Source organism: Meles meles, chromosome 7, assembly GCF_922984935.1.
Source record: "Meles meles chromosome 7, mMelMel3.1 paternal haplotype, whole genome shotgun sequence".
Classification (NCBI taxonomy): Eukaryota; Metazoa; Chordata; class Mammalia; order Carnivora; family Mustelidae; genus Meles; species Meles meles.
The window spans coordinates 92,178,653-92,186,895 of record NC_060072.1 but is presented as its reverse complement, the minus strand read 5'-3'; the positions used below and the strand labels follow the sequence as shown (position 1 = coordinate 92,186,895).

The 8,243-nt window shown below is 41.9% G+C and overlaps 1 pseudogene; it reads right to left on the bottom strand.

Moving 5' to 3' along the window:
• Positions 1–7,039: 7,039 nt before the first annotated feature.
• LOC123947470 lies at positions 7,040–7,983 on the bottom strand (annotated as a pseudogene).
• Positions 7,984–8,243: the final 260 nt, after the last annotated feature.

The following is an 8,243-nucleotide window of genomic DNA, read 5'->3' as shown; positions in this document are numbered from 1 at the left end:
CTTGGTGTTCGTTGTGATCTCTCCCTTTTCATTCATAATTTTATTAATTTGGGCTTTCTCTCTTTTCTTTTGGATTAGTGTGGCCAATGGTTTATCGATCTTATTGATTCTTTCAAAAAACCAGCTTCTAGTTTCATTGATACGTTCTACTGTATCTCTCATTTCTACCTCATTGATCTCTGCTCTAATCTTGATTATTTCCCTTCTTGCATGTGGAGTTGGTTTGATTTGTTGTTGATTCTCCAGTTCTTTAAGGTGTAGAGACAGCTGGTGTATTCTGGATTTTTCAATGTTTTTGAGGGAGGCTTGGATGGCTATGTATTTCCCCCTTAGAACCGCCTTTGCTGTATCCCATAGGTTTTGGACCGAGGTGTCTTCATTCTCATTGGTTTCCATGAATTGTTTAAGTTCATCTTTGATCTCCTGGTTGATCCAAGCATTCTTAAGCAAGGTGGTCTTTAACTTCCAGGTGTTTGAGTTCCTTCTGAACTTTTCCTGGTGATTGAGCTCCAGTTTCAAAGCATTGTGATCGGAGAATATGCAGGGAATAATGTCAGTCTTTTGGTATCGGTTGAGTCCTGCTTTGTGACCCAGTATGTGGTCTATTCTGGAGAAGGTTCCATGTGCACTTGAGAAGAATGAGTATTCTGTTGTTTTAGGGTGGAATGTTCTATATACGTCGATGAGGTCCATCTGGTCCAAAGTTTCATTCAATGCTCTTATTTCTTTATTAATTTTCTGCCTCGATGATCTGTCTATTTCTGAGAGAGGCGTATTAAGATCTCCTACTATTATTGTATTCATATCAATATGACTCTTTATCTTGATTAATAGTTTTCTTATGTAATTGGGTGCTCCCATATTGGGGGCATAGATATTCACAATTGTTACATCGTCTTGTTGGATAGTCCCTTTAAGAATTATGTAGTGTCCTTCTGTATCTCTGACTACAGTCTTTAGTTTAAAATCTAATTTATCTGATAGGAGAATCGCTACTCCGGCCTTCTTTTGAGGCCCATTGGCATGAAAGATGCTTCTCCATCCCTTCACTTTCAGTCTGGGTGTATCCTTAGGTTCAAAATGGGTCTCTTGTAGACAACATATGGATGGGTCCTGTCGTTTTATCCAATCTGCAACCCTGTGTCGTTTTATGGGCGCATTTAGGCCATTCACATTGAGAGTGATTATTGAGAGATAGGTTTTTATTGACATCGTGTTGCCTTTGAAGTCTTTCTGTCTATAGATTGTTTCTATATTTCTGTTCAATGATATTCTTAGGATTTTTTCTCTTTTATAGGACCCCCCTTAATATTTCCTGCAGTGTCGGTTTGGTGGTTGCATAGTGTTTTAAGCCTTGCCGGTCTTGGAAACTCTTTATCTCTCCTTCCATTTTAAATGTCAGTCTTGCTGGATAGAGTATTCTTGGTTGCATGTTCTTCTCATTTAGTACTCTGAATATATTTTGCCAGCCCTTCCTGGCTTTCCAGGTCTCTGTGGAAAGGTCTGACGTTATTCTAATGGGCTTTCCTCTGTATGTAAGAAGCTTCTTTGTCCTAGCTGCTTTTAAGAGGGTCTCTCTTGAAACATAATTCCCCATTTTAACGATAAGGTGCCGTGAGGACTTTTGAGAATCTAAAATCTTGGGAGGAAATCTTTCTGCCTCTAGTACATGAACGTTGTTTCCATTCGTGAGATTGGGAAAATTTTCATAGACAACTTCTTCCACTATATCTTCTAGACTTCTTTCTTTTTCTTCCCCTTCAGGGATTCCAATAATTCTGACGTTGGAACGTTTCATGGCATCGTTTATTTCCCTGATTCTGTTTTTGTGGCTTCTGAGCTGTTTGTTCCAGGCTTCCTCCTGATCCTTTCTCTCTATCTGTTTGTCCTCCAGATCACTAATTCTATCTTCTGTCTCAGTTACCCTAGCTTTTAGAGAATTTAGATTGGATTGGAACTCATTGAGAGCATTTTGAACATCATCCCTGGTGGCTTTCTGTTCTGCCCTAACATTGTGAACATCATCCCTGGTGGCTTTCAGTTCTGCCCTAATCAATTCTGTTTGGTCATCCATGGCTTTCTCCAACCTAGCTATTGCCTGGATAATTGTTAGTCTGAATTCCTTTTCTGACATATTGTCTATGTCGATAGCCATTAGCTCTGTTGCAGAAGGCCCATCCTCTGTATTTTTCTTCTGTTGGGTATTCCTCCTCCTAGTCATTTTGGTAAGAGATGACTAAACAGATGCAGCTAGACTTATCGATTGTGGTGCAGTCAGTGTTCACCCTGGAACGCTTCTGTGCAATCAGGATTCCCCACCCAAATGAGAGAAAAAAGAAAAGAAAAAGAAATAGAGAAGAAGAAAGAAAAACAAAGGGGAAAGAAAAGAGGGAAAAAAAGGAAAAAAAAGGAAAAAAAGGAAAAAAAAAGAGAGAGAGAGATAGGGAAAAAAGGGAAGATAAAAGAGAAGGCTCAGCCCAAATGGGCCACAAGTTAAGATTTGTGGAGTATACAAACAAAAACAGACAGACAAAAAGAGTGATAAAAGTATATAACAAGAGAAAAAAATATGTATATATAAGCCAAAAAAAGGGAAGAACCTCATCAGAAAGAACCCCAAGTATAAGGTTTATATATTATTAGGACAAACACAAATTCACAGAAACACGGACAGAAGGAAAAATTGGGAGAATGGTTATAGATTCTCAGTGTGGGTGAGGAAGGTTATTTTGATTCTTCCTGAAGGTATCTTGATGTTTTTGTTAAGGGACTCAACTTTCCTAAGTTACAGGGGGATTAGAAACTGGTTTGCTTATAGGGGTAGCATTGATTGGGGAAAGGGGATTACCTTGAAGTTTAACTCTATATGTATAGTAGAAAATAAAAATTAAAAAAGAATAAACTAGACTAAACTAAGTTAAAATTAAAAAGAATTAAAAAAATAGAAAAACAGAAGAATAACACGGGTATATGTATCAAAAAGTTCAGGTTAGAAGGTTATTAAAGAATTTGATGTACTGGACATCTCAGTGTGATGGTAAATAGGTTAAAAAATTATAAAAAGTATAAAAAATAGGTTAAAAAATTTAAAAAGAACCAGAATATTGGTAAAGAGTTAAAAATAAAAGTTGTATTTATGAAGTAGTGGTGATTGTTCTCTTGTAGTCTTTTTTTTTTTTTTTCTTCCTTCCTGGTTGGTTTTCTGGGGGAGGGGCCTGCCACGTGGGTTTTCAGACAATGATGTTCCCTGAGTTAGGTCCTCCCGCTCCCCTCAAGGGGGTGAGCTCTTTTTTTTTTTTCAGGAAACTGTTTTTTTTCAGCCCTTTGTTCTCTGGGGGTTTTTATGTTCTTTCATCTGCTTTCTCTTGCCTTGACAGCTTTTGATGGTTTTTGGAGGTTTAGAGGAGAGCAAACAGCACCCCAACCTCCCTCTCAGAGAGAAGCCTCAGACTGTTTTGCAAAAGCTGCTGGCAGAGTCGGTTCTGAGTCACTGTCCCTGGGGATGCAGGAGCTCCTCGTTGTACCCAAAACCAGGGCAGCGGTGGCTGTCTAGGCAGCTCCAGACCGCCAGAGAGGTTTGGAGCAGAGATCGCGCACTGAGATTTTCCCGCTGTCCCGGGCTGGGAATGTCTGGTTTTTCTGGCTGCCAGAGCTCCAGGCTAGCGCCTATGAGCACCTTTCCCAAGGGAGGGTGTGGGACGCGCGCGTTTCAGGATTGCCATCTGGCCAGGCTCCCAGCCCCTCACGGGAGCCAGACCCCACTCGTTCTCGGGCACGCTGGCGTTCAGGTGCAGTGGCCGCTCAGGGACGGAGACCTGATTTCTCCGCCGCACTCTCTCTGGCTCCGCGCCAGGGGAGGCTGTCCTGGGTCCGGGGACTTAGGTCCCTGACCCTAACCGCCCAGGTTCCCACTATTACCCCCCCCCGCGATCCTTTGCTCTTTGTTTTTTGAGTGCTTTCAACCAGACTCCAAGTTAATGCTGGTCCCCAGACGCAGAGCACTCTCGTGTTGGGGTGTTACTTTCCAATAGGTCACCTCTGGTGGCTCCCTCCCCCTTTTGTTTATCTTTGGACGTTCCCAGTCTGCTTTACCTGCCACTGGCGTCTTCTGCTCCTGTAGAGATCCAGACGTGTATAATTCTGATCTCAGGCTGATTTCATGGGTGGTCGGAGTTCTTTGGTAGGTAATCAGCTCACTTTAGGGTACAGGTTGAAATGGTGCCTCCTCCTACTTCCACGCCATCTTGACTCCACAGCCTGTCCTAGCTGCTTTTAAGAGGGTGTGTCTTGAAACATAATTCCTCACTTTAACTATACGGTGTTGCGAGGACTTTTGAGAATCTAAAATCTTGGGGGGAAATCTCTCTGCCTCTAGTACATGAACGTTTCCATTCGAGAGATTGGGGAAATTTTCATAGACAACTTCTTCCACTATATCTTCTAGACTTCTTTCTTTTTCCTCCCCTTCAGGGATTCCAATAATTCTGATGTTGGAACATTTCATGGCATCATTTATTTCCCTGATTCTGTTTTTGTGGCTTCTGAGCTGTTTGTTCCAGTCTTCCTCCTGATCCTTTCTCTCTATCTGTTTGTCCTCCAGATCACTAATTCTATCTTCTGTCTCAGTTACCCTAGCTTTTAGAGAATTTAGATTAGATTGGAACTCATTGAGAGCACTGTGAACATCATCCCTGGTGGCTTTCAGTTCTGCCCTAACATTGTGAACATCATCCCTGGTGGCTTTCAGTTCTGCCCTAATCAATTCTGTTTGGTCATCCATGGCTTTCTCCAACCTAGCTATTGCCTGGATAATTGTTAGTCTGAATTCCTATTCCGACATATTTTCTATGTCGATAGCAATTAGCTCTGTTGCAGAATGTCCATCCTCTGTATTTTTCTTCTGTTGGGTATTCCTCCTTCTAGTCATTTTGGTAAGAGATGACTGAACAGATGCAGCTGGATTTATTGATTGTGGTGCAGTCATTGTGCACCTTGGAACCCTTCTGTGCAATCAGGGTTCCCCACCCAAATGAGAGAAAAAAGAAAAGAAAAAGAAATAGAGAAGAAGAAAGAAAAAGAAAGGAAAAGAAAAAAGGAAAAAAAGAGAGAGAGAGAGACAGGAAAAAAGGGGAAGATAAAAGAGAGGGTTCAGCCGAAATGGGCCCCAAGGTAAGATTTATGAAGTGTACAAACAAAAACAGATAAACAAAAAGACTGATAAAAGTATATGACAAGAGAAAAAATATATATATAAGCAAAAAAAGGGAAGAACCTCATCAGAAAGAACCCCAAGTATAAGATTTATATACTATCAGGACAAACACAAATTCACAGAAACACTGGCAGAAAGAAAAATTGGGAGAGTGGTTATAAATTCTCAATGTGGGCAAGGAAGGTTATTTTGATTCTTCCTGAAGGTATCTTGATGTTTTTGTTAAGGGACTCAACTTTCCTAAGTTACAGGGGGATTAAAAACTGGTTTGCCTATAGGGGTAGCATTGATTGGGGAAAAGGGATTACCTTGAAGTTTAACTCTATATGTATATTAGAAAATAAAAATTAAAAAAGAATAAACTAGACTAAACTAAGTTAAAATTTAAAAAAAATTTAAAAATAGAAAAGCAAAAGAAAAACACGGGTGTATGTATCAAAAAGTTCAGGTTAGAAGGTTATTAAGGAATTTGATGTACTGGACATCTCAGTGTGATGGTAAATAGGTTAAAAAATTATATATATGTATTAAAAAAAAAGAACCAGAATATTGGTAAAGAGTTAAAAATAAAAGTTGTATTTATGAAGTAGTGGCGGTTGTTCTCTTGTAGTCTTCTTTTTTTTTCTTTCTTCCTTCCTGGTTGGTTTTCTGGGGGAGGGGCCTGCCACGTGGGTTTTCAGACAATGATGTTCCCTGAGTTAGGTCCTCCCGCTCCCCTCAAGAGGGTGGGCTCTCAGGAAACTGTTTTTTTCAGGCTTTTGTTCTCTGGGGGTTTTTATGTTCTTTCATCTGTTTTCTCTTGCCTTGACAGCTTTTGATGGTTTTTGGAGGTTTAGAGGAGAGCGAACTGCACCCCGACCTCCCTCTCAGAGAGAAGCTTCAGAATGCTCTGCAGAGCTGCTGGCAGAGTAGGTTCTGAGTCAAGGTCCCTGGGATTGCAGGAGCTCCTCATTGTACCCAATACCAGGGCAGCAGTGGCTGTCTGGGCAGCTCCAGACCGCCAGAGAGGTTCCAAGCAGAGATCGCACACTGAATTTTCCCCCTGTCCTGGGCTGGGAATGTCTGGTTTTTCTGGATGCCAGAGCTCCAGGCTAGCACCTATGAGCACCTATCCCAACGGAGGGTGTGGGACGCGCACGTTTCAGGATTGCCATCTGGCCAGGCTCCCAGCCCCTCACGGGAGCCAGACCCCACTCATTCTTGGGCGTGCTGGTGGCTCAGGCGCACTGGCAGCCTAGGGACTGAGACCTGATTTCTCCACTGCACTCTCTCTGGCTCAGGCCAGGGGAGGCTGTCCTGGGTCCGGGGACTTAGGGCCCTGTCCCTAACTGCCCTGATTCCCACTCTTTCCCCCTGACACGATCCTTTGCTCTTTTTTTTTTTTTTTGAGTGATTTCAACCAGACTCCAAGTTAATGCTGGTCCCCAGACACAGGGCACTCTTGTATTGGGGTATTACTTTCCAATCAGTCTCCTCTGGTGGCTCCCTCCCCCTTTTGTTTATCTTCCGATATCAGTCCGATGTTCCCACTCTGCTTTACCTGCCTCTGGCATCTTCTGCTCCAGTAGAGATCCAGACATGTATAATTCTGATCTCAGGCTGATTTCATGGGTGGCCGGAGTTCTTTGGTAGGTAATCAGCTCACTTTAGGGTACAGGTTGAGACGGCGCCTCCTCCTACTTCCCCACCATCTTGACTCCCCTGAGGGGGTGTTTGTTTTGTTTTTTTTTTTTTTAAATAAACCTGAGCTTTAAAATGCCTCAGCCTAGAAGAACAAGGAGACAAAATCAGCTGGTACAAGAAACAGTAGAACAGGTGGAAGCAAATTTAAAGTACAACTTTTTTCTTCAGTAGGACTTTTTTCATGGCATCTTTAACATCCTTATTTCTTAGAGAGTAGATTAAAGGGTTCAGCATAGGTGTGAACAAAATATAACATACTGAAGCCACTTTACGAAGTTCTGGGTTACTTGGAGGTGTGAGATAGACAAAGGAGACGGTCCCATAAAGCAAACTTACAACCCCCAGGTGGGAGCTGCAAGTGGAGAAGGCTTTCTTCCTCCCTTCACTGGAGTGGATTTTTAAGACTGCAGACACAATATACATATAAGATACCACAATAACAACTACTGTGGGCAAAATAATGAGCACAGCCAGACTTAATGACACCATCTTATTCATAAAGATATTGGAACAGGAGATCTTCTCAATTGGGTTGGAATCACAGTAGAAGTGATCAATCACTCGGGAAGCACAGAAGGACATTGAGAAGGTTACACTGATTTGAAGGATGGAACTGACCCAGCCACAGAGATAGGAACCAGCCACCAACTGGATACAGAGGCTTCTTGACATGTGGACAGTGTAGAGGAGTGGGTTGCAGATGGCAATGAAGTGGTCATAGGCCATGGCTGCCAGGAAAAAAGCCTCTGTGACCATGAAGAGTGCATAAAGAAATAGCTGAGCCACACAACCTGCAAAAGATATGGTCTTTTTCTGAGACAGGATGTTGACCATGGCTTTGGGTACAATCACAGTGGAGTAGAGAGGTCAATGAGGAGAGATTTCCTAGGAAGAAATACATTGGTGTTGAACACACCAATGGGATCAGTCACAATGATGCCAATCATGCTAAGGTTCCCCAGAAGGACCATCCCATAAACAATCAGGAATAGTAGGAAGAGGAGAATGTGGAGCTCTGGACGGACCCTGATGCCTACAAGAATGAAGTCAGTCACTTCTGAGTGGTTGTCTCCGCCCTTGTCACCCATGGCAAATTTCTGCTTTAAATTATAATAGAAAGTCAACAGATGAAGTTTCCACTATTTCTCTACCATCACATATAATACTTTACATTAAAAAAGAAAAAACCTTATAGTTGACAGAATACTTTCAAGTTAAGTCCCATTAAGTTTACACACATGAGAAAATTCAAGATGAGAGATATTTGACGTGCCTAAGGTAACAAAACTGGTTAAGGTAACACAGCTGGTTAAGGTTCAAACTAGAATTTGAACTCAAGGTGAAATAT